At 41.9% G+C, this 17543-nt stretch overlaps 1 long non-coding RNA gene across 4 annotated transcripts in view; it reads left to right on the top strand.

Moving 5' to 3' along the window:
- The window catches only part of LOC309532338, a 77950-nt gene that overhangs the window by 37828 nt on the left and 22579 nt on the right, over window positions 1-17543 (top strand). For 2 of the 4 annotated variants that reach the window (XR_014219776.1, XR_014219777.1), the window contains exons 2-3: window positions 1195-1298; window positions 16213-16328. This is a non-coding gene — a long non-coding RNA (uncharacterized lncRNA). Of the gene's footprint in view, window positions 1-1194; window positions 1299-2565; window positions 2637-16212; window positions 16329-17543 lie in introns of all 4 variants that reach the window. The other 2 variants (XR_014219774.1, XR_014219775.1) reach the window with 2 other exon arrangements.

The raw sequence follows: 17543 nt of genomic DNA on the forward strand, positions 1-17543 counted from the left end.
GTAACCTGAGGTACCACTGTATATTGTTCCCATTTGACAGGGCCAACTCTACATTTGAGGGGAAATGTCCCCCAGATGGGCTTCCTCCTCTGCTGGAGGACCCAAGTTGACTTCCCTAGCTGTGGTGACATGATTGAAACAGGCCCTGGGAAGGGCTATAACTCAACTCTACATGTAGAAGGTCTCTAGGTTGGCTTGAAATATTCTCTGTCTGAATGCCTGGAGAGCCACGGGCAGCCAATGCAGAACAGGGGTAACTAACATGGTGCCCTTCGGATGTTGTTGAATTACAACTCCCAGAAGCCCCAGCCAGCATGGTCAATGGGATGGTGATAGGAGTCCAATACCACTTGGAGGTCATCTCTGAACATACTGAATTAGATGAACTAATGGGCCGGCTCTGTATGAGGCAGCTTCCTGTGTTGTGTCTAGTCTTGTGTTCTTGTGGATCCTCCAAACCAGCCAAAAACTTGTGTACATGATGTTGATTTGTATTCCTGTAGGATATGTGTAGGAACTCTTACAGGAACACAGCAGGGGTGAGAAAGAACCACATCATGGTTCATCCAGTCTACAGTTCTGTTTTGCAGATGTTATAAAGAGCCAGCCCAGAAGAAACAGCTGCCACAGAGAAATAGTTGTTGGGTATAAGTAACCTTGTGTGCCTCCAGTAAAAACCCAACACCAATAACTTGTGAATCAGGCTTTGGCCCATTCCATTAAAAAAAAAAAAATATTGGCAAAAGCATAACTACTAAATTAAATAATGGGGCAGATTCCCCACTGGTGAGATTTGACAGACCTATTACTGAAGCCAAAGAACTCTCTTGAGGATGTTAGTTAGAAAGCTAACTCCCAGCATATTCTGTGTATATATGCAAATCTAACAATATTCTATATTCATTTTCATCCATTTGGTATGGATTATTCCCACAAAACATTTTTTCCCATTTGTGTTTAAATTATGTTCCAATAGTGGGATGATTGCATTTAAATGGCTTATACATATTACTCAAATATAATGTCATTTTCGTCTCAGGTGGTAATATTACTCTCGTTAGATGTCTCATAAGGGGAGAGAAAGGAAAATAATAAAGAGATTCCCACTCACTATCTCGCTTGCTGTATAAAGGTTTTGGCTTAAGAAATCCATCTTATTAATTCTCTCTTATATTTATCTTTTCTTTACTCCAGCAATTACCAAAGTGGTGACGTTCTGAAGGCTAAATATAACCTCGTTGTGATTGAATTTAGTCTGGATGTCAAAAGGGAACTGTGACCGTTTAATAAAAAATAAGGTACGGGTCCTTTTCTTTCATGGTGTACAGAATTATATTCCCAAATGCTGTGAGCTAAAGACCAGTAAGTGGGAAGTTATCAGAAATATATGAGAAGCTGAGGATGCAATTTTCTAATTCGTGAGCCAAATTAGGTTTCAATTTTTGCTCATTCAAGAAGATGGAACTCATTGGGATATTTCTATCTGCCTATCAGCTTTTGCAGTTGGGAAACCTAAGGTTACCTTTGCTTAAGGAGCACGTTTGCCAGGCTCAGGAGATGGAGGAAAGGAGACTTGCTGAACAGGAAGCCCCCCAACTTGGCTAAACAAATAGGTATTTTCCCTAGCCATTGAAATAAGGTGTGAGAGGTGTTGTGGGCTGGTTCCACCCCTCCCTGCAAATTGCAGCTGCTCCCCTACAAAGCTCACATTTGGAAGCGACTCTGTGACCCCTCAAAAGGAACAATTTCCCCAGGAGCTGGTGAAAAACAGGCAAATAAATAATAGCAATAATGAATACAGCAGATATTCACTCCACACACAAATGTAATAATGCTTTTGACTCAAAGCTGGAAAAGAGGAAGGCAAGCCTTAATCCTGGCAAACTTTCCAGGGTCTAGTGTGGCTAAGGCACACATTTCATCCGGACCATCTAGCTAAATGGCCATCCATTTTGCCTTCCTAGATGGTCAGGTCCAGACAATACGTACAGTCATGGTTCCATTTCAATAGGAAATCTGAGTCTGGGAAGAAGATGGGGGAGCGCCAGGCAATCTTAAGAAGATTCACTTAACAAAAATAAAAGCTGTGACTCCCAGTGGAAAGCAACCTGAAAATTCTCAAAGACACTGGAAATATAGTTCCTGTAGGGCAGTTTTCTATGAGCCTCCAGAATTTTCAGTTTGTTTGTTTTTCTTTTTGATGAGGGCCTCCCAAACTTCAACACAAGCAACATTTTTAGGCGGTTTCAGAGGATTTCATTATGGGATAATTTCAAGAGAAGCTGATAAGAGTTTTTTCTTCCTCAGAATGGAGGAGGAATCTGTTTTAAATGGCTTTCCACATGGAATTTGGCAGTTCTGGACCAACTTAAGCTTTGCCTGCATTGAGCCATCACCAGTCTTGAGTGCCTGCTTATGTCTGAGCCACTCATACACTGGCCTTTAAAAGATAAAAGCCTGCTCTGTATTATGTTTTTATTATTGTACACTGTCCTGGGATCTTTTGATAAAAGGCAATAAATAAATTGAAATAAAAATGACAACAACAATAATGGCTTTTTTCAGTCAGAACACAGTTCTAGCACCTCTCAGGTGGGCACCATTGGCATTCTAGGAGAATGAGGTAGGTGTTCATGGTGAGTTCTGGCACCCCTTTTTCTACAAAAATAGCAAGAATTAAAATATGTCTATATATATCTATATATATATGAAACCCCATGCTGTACTATATTTCCACAACATAATTTTAGGGAAGCTTTCAATGTTTGACGGACTATTGTATATTAATATTTTGTTGGAAGCAGCCCAGAGTGGCTGGGGAAACCCAGCCAGATGGGCAGGGTATAAGTATTATTATTATTATTATTATTATTATTATTATTATTGGCATTTTATGCAGTTCTATGCATTGTTAGATTTATATTGCATTTATCAGTGTATGTGCTAGTTACTTTTAAGAAACCTGGAGTATATGCATGCCTGTAAGATTAAATGTATAATAATGTATATAATAACACATAATGTATGTAATATATGAGAATTATTTGTATTTTTAATGGAATGGGAGAGCAGGAGCCTCACGTCTTGTTGAGATTTAGGGCAGCATTCCTACAACATGGTTAGCAATGAAGTTATTTGGAATAAATTCATATTTGCTATGTGTTCTTATCTCCGAGAAAAAATCGAGCACTATTTGGGCTTGTATTTTTCTTTATAGAGAAAGCCAGATGGAAGATTCTCCCCATCAGTTTGTGTACTGCTTTATTGGGATTCGATAACAAACAAATTAGGAGTGAGATTAAAATGTCATTTTTAGAAGGTGGGGATTTACTGCCCTAAATTATATGACAATTAATGTGGAAAGGAGCCATTTTGTCACAGATGAGAAATTAGAGGAATGTGCAGATTTCCCGAGCAATGTGTGAAGGATAAAAGGGAAGGGGGAGAGGATAATTTGATGTGAGGAGGGGAGATATTTCCCCCCTCCCTCAGCTGACCTACATGGCTAATGGGGGGGCTATGTTTGTCTATGTGCATGTGTGCAAGAATGTAGGGTGGTCACACAAACTGTTGGCATGCAGCCCCCCCACGGGGTTATCCAAGGTGAATTCAGCCCTCTGACCCTCAAAGGGTTCGCCACCCCAATCTAGAATGTTACAAGGGCTTCTTGGTGGTTAAGTTCACAGCCAGGAAGACTTGTTAGTGGAATAATTTGATTTAAAATGTATATAATGCATGTTGGACTTACTCCTGAGTAGACAGACACAGGATAGTGCTGTGAAACGTGCTCAGTTAAATAAGACCTGTTAAAATTCCTGAGTAATCTTAAAAAATTGTTCCTGCCTGCTCCCTAAGTGACAGCAATACAGTGGTACCTCGGGTTACATATGCTTCAGGTTACATACGCTTCAGGTTACACACTCTGCTAACCCAGAAATAGTGCTTCAGGATAAGAACAGAAATCGGGCTCTGGCAGCGTGGTGGCAGCAGGAGGCCCCATTAGCTAAAGTGGTGCTTCAGGTTAAGAACAGTTTCAGGTTAAGAACAGACCTCCGGAACAAATTAAGTACTTAACCCGAGGTACCACTGTACTTGATGTTAGGTGCCCCCCATGCCTAAGGGTGAGAGAATTCCCCCTATTGTGTTATTGTTCCATGGTTTTGCTCTCTCCTGTTTTGCACTGCTCCTGAATTCTGATTTAACTTGGATAATTTCTAAAATTACATTTGGAATTGCAGCATGCAGAGCGACTTGTAACTGCTGCTTCCATTTCATTTGTGTGGTCTTTCTGCCTCCCCAGTGAGCAATATACGCTCATGAAACGCTGCAAACAAAAGGTGTGGTTGGATACAGGACTTTTTTCAGGGAGAGCTCACAGGAATGTGTGAGCCATTGCCATTCTAAGAAAACAATGGAGGTGTTCATTGTGAGTTCCAACCCCTCTTATTCTAGAAAAATAGTACCAATTTGAATACCTGTCTTATCATGATTCTTTTTGTAGTCTCTTAATACACTGAAGTGCAGATGTCAAACACCCAAGAAAAAGAACTTTGGTGCAATCATGTCTACATTAAGGTTGCTTTTTCTGGTTGTTGTTGCAGTACTTTATTTGTTTGTGCATGCCAATTAACAATGTAGAATGTGGGGCCGGGGGGCCGGGGTGCATGAATGAATGAATGAATGGAAGGAACTGGAAATTGCAGGAAAATGTGCATACTCAGGAATCTGTGTTAGCTTGAAATAACAGGAACATAATTGTGCCAGAACTTAATGGAACAATGATCATTCAGCAACATTAGGGCTGGCTCAGGATCCAATGGGACATTCTGTTGACTTCCAGTAGTGAGGGTCCTGCCAGTGGCATTTTTGACTGCTCATCTATTTGGTGGGATGAAAGGGGGAGCTCTGTGCTAGTGGAGACTGGCAGGGCAGTGTGGAAGGACACGTTGACCCAATTCAACCCCCCAACCCCCCACTGCCTGGTGCTAAGGAGGTATGGGTTGCCCTCTAGATCTGGATCCAACTCTGGAAATAAGGCCAGGTAATTTGGAATGCCATAATCCAGGAAGAAATCTGGATGAGAAGAATTTTGGGAGTTTCTCTAACCAACCCATAGCTCTGTGGAAGCTTTGCATAACTGATATCTTCCATTCATTTTCTTACTGGCATTCCGTTGTGCACTAGAATTGCCATAAGTTTCATTCATAGAAAAACTGGGAACTCCTGTCCCACGTATTTTGAGATAATGCATTGGGTTCTTGAGTTTTTGAGACGAAAATATGAGAAGCCCAAACCATCAAGTGTCAAAACTTTCTTAAATGTGCTGCTCCATGCTGAATCCATTCACATTTTGAACAGGAAGGCTCTTCTTCAGAGGAAATTACTCAGCAGTTAGACAGACACAAATGGAGCTTTTCTGTTATCTCCAGGGCTGTCGACTGTATGTACAAATTATAAAGCGACTCGGATGGAAGACGCCTTCCAAATGACAGGCGACATTTAATGTAAAAACAAAACATACCAGGAACACTTTGGGGAAGTCCCAATGACACTTCGCCAAACGCACAAGCAAATAAAACTAAACATCGTTTCTTATGATCAAACTACATGATATTCACAGCTGTTTGCCACTCTTCTCTTGTGTTTTTCCTTGTTTTTAAAAGCAGAAGTCAGCCTCTAGTACAGTGATGGGACACCTTTGGCTCTCCAGATGTTGTTGGATCCCAACTCAGATTAGCCCTAATTTTAGGTGTATGTCTGCCATTCTTTCTAAGGTGCTATTTTCAACTTGGCTCCAGCTAAGTTTGAGATTCTATTAGGGAGGACCCCAAACTAGATCCTAGTCTGCCCAGTTGTGCTCTCAGCCTTCCATGGCATCCTCCATTCAAGCAAAGAGAAAACTTATATGTTGCCTGTAGGAGAGTTTTTTGAGTTTTCGCCAAGCTGGTGCCCTCCATGTGTTTTAGAAGACAGTGCCCATCCGCCCACAGACAGCCATTTGAGGGCACCAGGCTGGCGAAGTTTGCTTCAACAAGATGACAATGAGGAAATACATGCCACTGTAGTATTATTATTGTTGTTGCTGTTGTTTTATACCACCCTTTGTTGTTTTATACCACCCTTTATCTGTAGATCTCAGGGCAGTTCACAACAAGAAAATTACAATACAAACCCCCAACAAAATACTTAATAAAAATAAGAACAAAAACAAACCAATAATTCCCCCCCTCCCACAACACATTTAAAAGGGTACCTGACGTTGATCAGCCCAAGGCCTGATTGAAGCGAAATATATTCACCTAGTGTCTAAAGATGTGTAATGGCAGGTAGCCACTGCAGAAAAGGCCCATGCTCATGTTGCCACCCTCCAGATATCTCATGGAGGAGGCACATGAAGAAGGACCTCAGGTGGTGATCTCGGGTTCCAGGTAGGTCCCTATGGAAAGAGGCAGTCCTTGAGATACCTCGGTTTAAGAACAGCCCTGTTTACAAACTATTCAGTTTACAAACTCCCCAAAACTGGAAGTCATGTCCCACTTTGTGAACTTTACCTTGGTCTAAGAACAGAAGCCAAATAGTGGAAGGGCACCGGCAGTGGGAGGCCTCATTAGGGAAAGCATGCCTCGGTTTAAGAATGGTTTTAGTTTAAGAATGGACTTCCGAAATGGATTAAATTAAAATTAAACCAAGGTACCACTGTATTGTCGTCCTGAGCTGCAAAACCTTACTGAGCATGAGAACGATGAAAATGAATTTGATTCCACACTTCAAGACATAGTACAAAACAGCATTTTACTTGATAAAAAGCTTCCTCTATTGAACACTCTTTTTTAAATGCTCACTTCTGCCTCCATTGAAGGCTTTTGACCCAGTAAGGAGACTTAAAAAAAACCAACATGAAATTAAGATACCACCTGGACTAAACCACACTTTGGGTAAAAAATGTAACCCGCTGTTCTTTTAACATTCAGGTATATTTTAATGCTATCCTTGGGCTTCCTATGTTAACTATCAAATTTCACCCTTGACCTAAGTGCTCTCTTCTGGGGGCTGGGGGAGAGAGATACAATTCAAAAGCTCCAGAACACTTTTTGTTTTACCTAATAGTCTGCATGGTCATTATGCAGCAGCATTTGTTTGCCATATAATAATGATTAATCTCATATTCACTGCTGCTCTTCAGAAGATGCCTATGGTTATTTATATGTGTTTCCAACTCACTCAGTAATTCTACTTTATTATTGGAAGGACACAAGCACAATAGACATTGCAGTGAAATATAAAGTCAAGAACTGTTATGTACTGAAGTTCTCACCCTGGGCCAGCAGGGGGATACTGTAGATAGTTTTCACTCAGGTCCGCATATGCAAATAAGGGATTGAAAGTGACGTTCAGTGATTGGATAGTTACAGAAAGTTGTTACAGTTGCGTGGTACTGGAGCTCTATATAAGCAGGCTGGCTGAACCCTTCAGTTCAGTTCTGTTCTGGCCTGTGAATAAACAAGAGCTGTTTGAAGAATCGCTGTGTCGTCTGGTATGTTCATCCACAACTTAACAAGAACACCCCACCCCAGTACTGTCTGAGTTCAGCCCTGCATCTTGATCAGACCAAAGGTCTATCTAGCCCAACGTCCTTTTCCCAATTTTGACTAACCAGTTGCTTCTGAGAAGACCACAAGAATGGGATGAAAAAAAATCTCTGTTTTTTGCCCCTTCCCAGTTGCTAGTGTTCAAGTATACTGCCTCTGAAACAGGGAAGATTACCCAAAATGGCTAATAGCCCTTGATACACCTATCAGTCATGGTTATGTCTAATCCACTAGTTTCTCAATCATGAGGAAGAGAAATATATTCATGGAGCAGCATATCTAACTATTATTTATCATGACTTATTTTATTACATTTATATTTCACCTTTCCTTCAATGACACAACAGCCTCTTGAGACAGGCAAGGCTGATTAGCTTTGTTTTCACCTCACCTCTGTGATATCACTGTTTAGCCTAATCTGATTGACTAGGTAGCATTGTGATGTCATCCTGTTCAGAATGGTATTCCTGAAAGGCTTGGATCACTCATGTAACAGATCCATGTAGAGACAAAGAAGGACAAACCAGAGGAAACAATGGCACAGAAAAAAGCTAAGAATTAAAAAGACAAGGAAATTGTGTGCGTAGCGGGGATTTCTATTCAGCTAATATCACTATTTTGACTCAAACAAGACAATATTCTTCACAGAGCAGCATACATCTTACAAGTTATGCCTGAAGTACTCTTCACAAGTAAGCATTTAAAAGAGCAATTTATATTTTTAGAGACAACATATAACTAGAAATTATCTGGTAAAGGGCATTGATAAATTCAACCCACTTTCATTCAGTAGCCAATAATCTGAATTAACTCCAAGCGATGGGTATTAACAACATAATTTTGGCAAGCAACAGTGGTGACTCATTAGAGAACCAATGGAAGTACAACAGACTAAAAAGCAGATAAATCAAGAGTTTTCTCTTATGAGTATGTCATTCTGTTATAAATGATATAAAAGCACAGCCACAATATCCAAGCAAGCAAAGCCATAAATCTGAGGCTATCTGAGATGGTGGTGGGCAGAGAAAATTTTGCTTAACAAATTTTGTCTCGGGGTGCTTCCAGAAAACCTGGTTAGTGAGCAGGTTTGATGTGCAGGACCGTGGGATCCAGTTTAATGGCACAGCTTGAAAATTTGTGTGTGTGTGTGCACGCGCCACTGAATCACACCTGCAAAAATAGTGACAGCATCTAAGTGTCCAAGGTCCTGAATATAGCCATCAGCTTGCCTTTTTCTGTCGTACCCCATTCATTATGAAGATACCCATCATGTGCAAAATGTACCCCATCCAAAAGGTCCCAGATTCTGTCCTTTAGTTCAAAGATTATCAAGTTGCAGGGCTGACAGTGTTCAAGGCACTGATGGCCACAGCAAGACAAAAGTGAGTGAGATAGATCAACGACCTGATTTAGTATTATGGTACCTTCATATGGTCATATAAGTGGGATGTAGCTAGCAAGTGATTAATGTAGTCTGCACATACAGCCCAAACATGAGGTGGGAACTATGTGTCTGTGTGATAGATTTGGGGAGGGGCAGCAGGGATATTCCTCATCTAAATGTTACTCTGTCCAAAACAAAAATTGATGTACATAGGAGATTAAATATCAGAGAACAGAGTTCTAATGAGGAGTGGAAGGCAGATGCAAAAGAGGACAGATACTAGGGTAAAACTAGATGCTGAGGTGTTAATGCCATGGACCCCTCCATCTTATGCTCAGGTTGTATAAATAAAGCCATATACCCTAAAAAGACCACAGTCTCTACTGAACTTCATTTCAAGGAAACCGAACCCTGGATAACTGCTGAGCTTGCTGCTTAGAGACTAGATAGATAGATAGATAGATAGATAGATAGATAGATAGATTCTTTATTGTCATTACACTAGTGCAACATTGCACAAGTGCAACGAAATTGGATGCCAACCCTTAAAAACAACAAAAACAAAACAACAGCAACAACCAAACAAACCACCTTCCAACCACACCCACACCCACACCCATCAAACTCCCAGGTCTCACTATCGAGTTACAGCATTCAAAAAGGCCACAGCTCTTGGATAGAAACTGTTTTTCAGTCTATTTGTCCTAGACTTGATGTTTCTATACCTCCTGCCAGAAGGCAGTAGTGCAAACAGACTGTATCCCGGGTGAGATGGATCCTGCAGGATGTTGTTTGCTTTCCTAAGGCAACGGGAACCGTACAGTTCTTCCAAAGGTGGGAGAGGGTGACCAATAATCCTTTGGGCTGTGGTTATGACCTTCTGGAGCACCTTCCTCTCCCTAGCTGTACAACTGGAGAACCAAGCACAAATACAGTATGTAAGTATGCTCTCTATGGAGCCTCGGTAGAAGGACACCAGCAGTCTCTCACTCAGATTGTTCTTTTTTAAAAGTCTGAGGAAATAAATTCTCTGCTGGGCCTTCTTCACCAGAGCAGTGGTATTTGCGCTCCAAGTCATGCCCTGATCCATAGTCACTCCCAAAAACCTGAATTCCGCCACCCTCTCCACCCGTTCCCCGTTGATATACAAGGGCTGAATGTCCGCCTTTTTTTTCCTGTAATCCACCACCAATTCCTTGGTCTTAGCCGTATTGAGAGCCAGATTGTTCTCTCCACACCAAACACAGAGCCGCTCCACCTCGTCCCGATAGGCGGACTCATCCCCTCCTGAAATGAGCCCCACCACCGTAGTATCATCAGCAAACTTGATGATTTTGTTGCTGGAGTAGATGGCTGTACAGTCGTACGTATAGAGAGCATAGAGCAGGGGACTCAACACGCAACCCTGTGGTGAGCCGGTGTTAAGGCTAAGGGCTGTGGACACATGTGACCCTACTCTAACCCTCTGAGAACGTTCTGACAAAAAATCCAAAACCCAGAGACAGGTGGAGTTGGGGAGTCCAATCGTCTCTAACTTGGACACCAGTCTATGGGGGAGGATAGTGTTAAAAGCAGAGCTAAAATCCACAAACAGCAGCCTCACATAATTCCCCGGCCGCTCCAGATGGGACAGAGCAGCATCATTCTTCTTCTTCTTCTTCTTCTTCTTCTTCTTCTTCTTCTTCTTCTTCTTCTTCTTCCTATTATTTATTAGAATTGAAGAGGAAAGGGATGGGTGGTTCTTTGGCCCGAAAACAAAATGGTGGCAGGCTGATATGGTTTATAATGACATGTTCCAGCTGCTCAGGAAAAAATGAGGTGTTAGAAACAATGAAAACTCACCTGCTTCAAAGACAAAGGTGAGGTAAAAACATACAGCAAGCACCTGGGAGACTGAAGTTGTGTAAATAAAGAATAAATCAAGCTCTGAAGGTTAATGCAGCCTTTAGACAAACTGAGAGAATTTGGGTGATCTCTTTGAGTTTGTTGGGATGGTGACGTCTTGCCATTATGATGATGGATAAGCATGCTAAGGGAGTAATCATCCATGTAAATTTTTCTGACATCAACATGAAGTGGGAATGGGGACGCAACATAAGCTTCTGCATCCAATAAAAAAACAACAAATAAGGTGCCAATGGAGTGCATTTGTCAATAGAAAAGCACTGAGAATGCAATGGGGGGAGGACCCATATGTAACCAGCTTTCCTCAAGCAAGTACCTTAAAGGGGGGGAATAAGGATTTTATTTTTTGCTTCACATGGGCCTAAGAAAGGATCTTTAAAAAGGTGTACATTAACATGCTAACTTTTAAATACAGGGCAGGCAAATAGTTTTCCTGCAGTGGCGTGTGGTAGAGTCCCCACCAAAAGTGAAATTTTGAGAAGAATTCCACTCAAAAAAAAAAAAAATGTTGAAGGAAGCCCAAAGTATTTTGATAAGACTAGATATATTCCATGGGGAGGTTCTATTCTGCACATCCCTACCTGGGACACACAGAGAACTTGGGTCAAGTTCTTAGTTAAACTGTCTTGCAGGGAGGTTCTGGGTGCCACCGGCCTCACAGCAGCACTAGATGTTCTGCCAGGGGTCCAGGGCTGGCACAGAAACCCTCCAAACACTTGGCAGATGGCATTTGGCACCAAATTTCCCTTAAGGAAAAAAGGGAGATTGCTAGGCTACCCTCCCAATAAACTTCCCCTATGAATAGAGAGGCTTCTTTTTTAAATAATGGAAGTATGGATAAGAATGCAAATATATAACCCTTCTCCCCTTCATTCTGAATGATGCATGCCTCTTCCAAATTACCTGTTTATTGAGCATTTACTCTGGTTTGTTTGCAGAGAGATTTGTCAAACAATGGTTATCCTAGGCTTTTTGGTGCATTCTGCCATCACTTGGCTTACCACAAATAGACTTCTTCTTTTTCTTTTTTGAAGAGGGGAAACAGGTTTCAAGAGCACTTAATCCAATTTCAGTCAATCTATTAATAAGTCAATTTTAAGTCTTGTAGGTTGATAAGGGAGTATAAACCTAGAGGATTTTTTTAGCATGTGACTTCAACTTTGGGAGAAGCCTGCCCACACTGACCTTAGGATGTGTGAGCAGCGCTCTCATGACCCCCATTCCCAATGCAATACACAGCCAAGCTGGATCTCTGTGTGGACTGTGTATATTCTAATAGCTACTAGGCACTGGGGTAGTTATGTTCTAGAGTGATACATCTCTGGAAATGACCATTATATGTTGCTTCTGCTCAGGGCTGGCCCGTGAGAGCTTGTGAAATCTCATGAGATCTCGCCAGAACCTGTTGCCATTGCCTCTGCTTTGCGGGCACCACCAGATAAGGGCGGCTTCTGTGGCAGCACATCAGCACATTACTGTTTTACCTCTGGCAGTGAAATGGGAAGTGCCACTCCTGTTTATTCTGGATGAAGATATGTTTGAATTCTACCTCCATCCATACGTGATGAATCTCCACAACATCCTGATCAGTTAAGCAAATCAGTTAGGCAGCAGGGCAAGGAATCCCAATGATAGGCTAAAACCATGTACCGGAGCTAGGGGGTGGGGGAACAGGCTTCTTCAGTATGTAATTTTTGGAACATGTAATTTATTTGCCAAGGTGCAAACTGTTTTCAATAAAATGTTATCCCGCCACTCCCTGCCTTAAGTGCTGAGTTTAATATTGGATAGTAGGGGGAAATGATTCACGTCAGAACCATGCTGAGATTTATGCATAGCACTTGAATTGACTCATGAGACATTTTGCAAGGGGTGAAATTATGTAAGAAAAGCCATTCAATGAAAGACAAGGCACTTTGTCCAGCAACACTTCTAGGCATTTGATATACAAATCCCACCCACTTGGATCCCACCTGCGCGTTTGGCCTTTGTGACTCAAGCATTATGACTGGGAACAATAAGGATGTGGCTTAAATGGAAGCTCTTGACATCTCATGCTTAAAAGGGGGCTTGGCTGCAGTGGTCTATTGATGTCAACTTAATGAATCTAAACACTGACATAAAATCAGCTGTTTTGATGGAGCCCACGCCTACAGTGAAATATTTGGTGTAGTTCTGTAGTTCTGCAAAGGGTAGGGAGACTAGGGATTTCTAACAGAGAATCTTCAGCGCCTCTACCAAAATACAATTCTCAAGGTTCTCTGAGGGAAACCATGCCAGTGAAACTGTTATTAACATAATACTGTGGAACAAATATTCCCTTTATATTTTGGGAGCCACTGTGGATAATTGCTTAACTTAGTCTTATCCCATGACTTCAAGTATGTTTATTCAGAATAGCAGTGTTAATTTAAGAAGGTGTATGCATGTCTGTGTGTTTAGGACTGTAGCATTAATTTGTCACTCATCAGCAGAGCCAAAAGTTTATATATTAATGGAACAGCATGATTATGACTGTAAGAAGCTGGCTTATGCTAAATTAGATCACTGATATATCTTTTTTATAAAAAAACAAAAACAAAAACATTTATTACTCTTCCAACAATTTAAACACACACAAAAAGACAATACAATACAATACAAAGACACTACATGACACTAACACATTAAACTAACAAAACAAAAACCGTTTGAAACATATCAAACAATTTCAATATCTTATCTTTCATTCGCTTATTTCAATGACCTCCTCACACCTCCCTTTTTGTATTCCACTTCTGTTAATTGTTTCAGCAATTCCTTTCCATCTTCCTCTGTTTTCTATCCTATAATTATCTTGACACATTCTATCCTTATTTTTTCCTTTAATACTCTATTAATCTATTTATACTTAGTTCCTTATAACATTTCTACTAAAGCCATATAACTTCATTCCAACATTTTTCTAACATTCATTAATTTTACAGTATTTCTGTAAATAGTCCTTAAACTTTTTCCAGTCTTCTTCCACTGACTCTTCTCCCTGGTCTCGGATTCTGCCAGTCATTTCCGCCAGTTCCATATAGTCCATCAACTTCATCTGCCATTCTTCCCAGGTGGGTAAATCTTGTGTCTTCCAATACTTTAGATCACTGATATATCTTGCCCAGTAACTTCTCTGACTGTAGCTCTCCAGGATTTCAGGCAGAATTTTCCCCTGGTCCTGAAATATGAGATGCTTTAGCCAGAGGTGATGACTTACTAGGCTTGGGACCTTATCTATGCAGAGTATAGCTATGGATCCTCTGTTCCCTTGAAGTATAGAGCCTGGGTTTCTTCCCTATAAAATATGAACCTACAATCTGAATAAGGCATTTCACACAAAAGCACCCTGATTGGCAAGAAGCTGAATTTTTAAAACAAACAGACCGAAGGGCACCCGCCTCCCAAGTCTTTATGCATAAGATGACCAGATGCATAACGCTCCTTGAAGGAAACACTCTCTGCTTTTTAGTTCCATCTGCTGGCAAATTGTTGGAGGCCTCACAAATGCAGCCTGAACAGGGCTCCGTATCATCTATGATTTATGTGGCTGGCATTTATACTTTACATCGAAACCATAGTCCCCAAATGATTCGTCTTGAGCAGTTTGGATTAAAAAAAAGGATTACAGGGAGCTTTAAGGATTTTGTCCCCTTGCCTGAGCTCAACCCCTACAGTTCATTCAAATCTAGTAAATGATATGTGGACGGTGTCTGTTGGAGGCTCAGAAGCAGTGTTAGCATTGCAGGCTGGCCTAGTCCTCTAATTTTTGTGATGGTGGCCTTAGTTACTGGCTAACAGTGGAGCATGATTTGGCTAAAATCGGGAGAGAAGCATGGAGCGGAACTTTGGAATTGATTAAGGGAGCCAAAACACACAAATTCAAGTGTTTTTTGAAATTCAAAGAGAGACTAAGAAAGGCTTCTAGTTGCCACCAGAAAAGCCCAGCTGGATCAGATCAAAGGCCCTGCTAGTCTAGCATTCTGTTTCTTGCAATGACCAGCCAGATACTTCTCAGAAGCTGGCCAGTGGTTCCTGGAAGCAGCAGCCCTCGTCTGCTGCTTGTTCCCAAGATTTGTTATTCAGGGGCCCTGTGCCTCTAAACCTGGAGGTTCCATTTTGTAAAAGTGGCAAATCAGTGTGGTTGCACGTGAGGAGAAAATTAAAATGATACTTTGATACTCCAAGCTTGTTTACTCAGGCTCATAGAGTTCAGTGGGATCATCTCTAGGGAAGCTTGCATGAGGTGGTTACAGCCTTGAAGTGACAAGTGGGTCTCTGAGAGCCTACCAACTCTATATGTCAGCTAGCTAGTTGCAAACATGTGTGACTTTAAAAAATATATTGCACCAAGATGCAGTAGTTTGCAGCTGAGCCTTCAATGCTACTCAGTATTGAATGTTAAGGCTGTCACTTCTGACTCCAGACGTTGCACTTGCGCAACCTCACTGAAGCAGAATAGTCACGGACCCTCCTGTACATTCTCTCTGCAGTGATCTTATCAGTCCATCCTTGCCTGCTGCACAACACACCTGCATGCCTTCTTGCGTGAGCAGGTGAAGGAGACAGATGACTGAGCTGTAAATGGAGCATTACTTCATCCATACAATTGCTTCTGCTGCTACATATGCCTACAGCAGGAGGTATTGTAGGTGATGGGCTTGTTGGCTCCCTGCAGCCTTTCTCCTTGTGGCCATCACTGCCATGACATCTGTCACTGCCACTATAGAACAGGAGTTCGATAGCACTGCTAATGGCTGACAACCCCAGTGTACCTGAGTATTCAGCACCAATGCAATGATTCTCCATGGAAAGTTGCAAAGCATGCAGGCAGAGATGTTGGTCCTTATGATCACAGTTGTGTAATTCTGCAGAACACCGGCAACTGCTTGGTGGTAGGTTCATAACAGAACAGCAACAGCCACAAAAAGCAAATCTTCACCCAATCCCTAATGGATACATGGGATACAGTGCCACCAGATGTGGTGATAACCACCATATTAAATGGCTTTTAAATTAATTAATGGGATATAGGTCTACTGACAGAGTGGGGAACCAGTTGACCTTCAGACTCCAGTTCACATCAGCCACAGGCTGCGTGGCCAGGACTCAAATGTGATGGGAGTTGAGGGTTGCAGGTTTCCTGCCCCATATCTATTCTTACCTGTAAGCCTACATCTAAATACCAGACAACAGAGGAGGAATGTTCTGCTTCCCTGAGGCATCTAGTGGGCCACAGTCAAGAACAGAACATTGGACTAGATATGTCTTTGGTATGAACTAACAGGGTCCTTCTTCTGTTTTTATTCCCAGACTCTGCTGTGTTGTATATGGCAAGATTGTGGGCAATGGGACTGATTGCCAGAGGATGGATATAGATATCTCCCCTTCATTGAACTTGTAGTCAGTTCATCTCAGGGTGTCATAAGGTAAGCCAGCCCAGTACAGAGTTTTAAATCATTCAAACAGATGGTATGTGAGGCGGTACCATTAAAACACTCTCAGATGAAAGCTAATACAGTACTACTATACTTTGTTTACCTAGCAAGTGTTACCACAATTCCAGAATGGCCTCTGTAGCTGCATGGCAATATAATGCAGTAGGATGAGAAATCTGTTCTCTGAAAATCTAAGTGCTTCCTTAATACATCTTGTCTAATAATAATGATCTGCTATCATGAAGCCTGGAAAATGATTTGTCAATACAGAGCATGTGCTGTAGATTCAGAAGTAGAAATCTTTGCTCGGTTAACTTTGTGCAACTTTGGACATCTATGTTGGAATATAGGAAACCCCCAAAGTCTGCCTGCTGGAGGATTCAACAGCTTCCCTATCTCTACACAGCCTCCAAAACAGCTGGTAAAACTCCATGTTAAGAGACCGTGAACTGCTGCTTCCAGACACTGGGGAGCATTTGGGATACGATTTCACCCATCTGCTGCAATTGTAGTGGAACATTTAGTATGGAGACTCTTGTGGCCTTTGTGATTCCCAATAAATCCAGATGAATTAGCATGGCATTGGCCTTATTCAGCTTTCCCCCCTTGTGCACCTGCAAACGCATGAGGGAGGAGAGTGGGGTCACCACGCCCCTTTGTCGTGCCACCATTGCCTGATCTGTGCACCTCGATAAGGGTGACTTCTGCAAGTGGGGATCTTGCTGTAAGCATGCAGGCTCCTCATGCAACTGAGAACTTTGAGAGATCAGGATTTGAAATGCTTCCATTTTGCCACACGGCAAAAATTACCCTTGCAACATGTGAGAGGCATGTCAATCAGGCAACAATGATGCAATACAGGGGGCAGGTCAGGAACATGTGACCCTCCTTCCCCCTTCCATGCAATTAGATTCATGTGAGGAGGAAGACCCAAGCCTCTCAAGGAGGGGGTGTAGCTGAGCAGGGGTGTAGCCTGGTGGGAAGTCTCAAGGGCCAGACAGAGGGTAAAGAGTATATAGGTTTGTGTGAGGTGAGGCACAGTAATCACAGTAAGAGACTTTATCGAGCTAACAGAACTGAACAACAGGGGCAAAGCAACTGCTTATATGTATTTCCAAAGGCTCGGACCACTCCCACTCTCAATGTGATTGGCTGTTTAAACATGCAAGCTGTTAATCGTAATTCAGAGTTTAAGAGCCAATGCCA

The sequence above is a fragment of the Podarcis vaucheri genome (assembly GCF_965113315.1).
Source record: "Podarcis vaucheri genome assembly, chromosome: 5".
Classification (NCBI taxonomy): domain Eukaryota; kingdom Metazoa; phylum Chordata; class Lepidosauria; order Squamata; family Lacertidae; genus Podarcis; species Podarcis vaucheri.